The sequence below is a fragment of the Penaeus monodon genome, chromosome 33 (genome assembly GCF_015228065.2).
Source record: "Penaeus monodon isolate SGIC_2016 chromosome 33, NSTDA_Pmon_1, whole genome shotgun sequence".
In the NCBI taxonomy this organism is placed as follows: domain Eukaryota; kingdom Metazoa; phylum Arthropoda; class Malacostraca; order Decapoda; family Penaeidae; genus Penaeus; species Penaeus monodon.
Window position 1 is genome coordinate 17,683,264 of NC_051418.1, and position 420 is coordinate 17,683,683.

Below are 420 nucleotides of genomic sequence, written 5' to 3' on the forward strand. Positions count from 1 at the left end.
CATCATGGGTAACAGTTGGAACCAGGAATTCCTCGAGTCAGCAAACGGGCACCCCGCCGTGCTGACGCCATTACAATTTTCTCCACAAATCCTATTTGTTTTTAATGCACTGCTGTTAATGGCCAGTCAGGTTGTGGATCGCCTTCACTGCTCGCTCGGCCAGCTTTGAAGAGAGCTGCCCATATTTTGACTGTTTCTTATGCAAGGGCATTGTCGCCCAGCGTCGCCACCATCCGAGCGCCGTTCAAGGCATTGCGTTGCTTTGGTACTGTACTCTTTCCATATGCAAATAAACCCCTGAAGCCACGCCGATTTTCTCAGCTCAGTAGTGCAACCCTCCATCATATCAAGAGCGTTTTGGAGGATATTTCTTAACAGGAAGCTCACATGTACCGCAATGTGTATGTCAGGGCTGGTAAG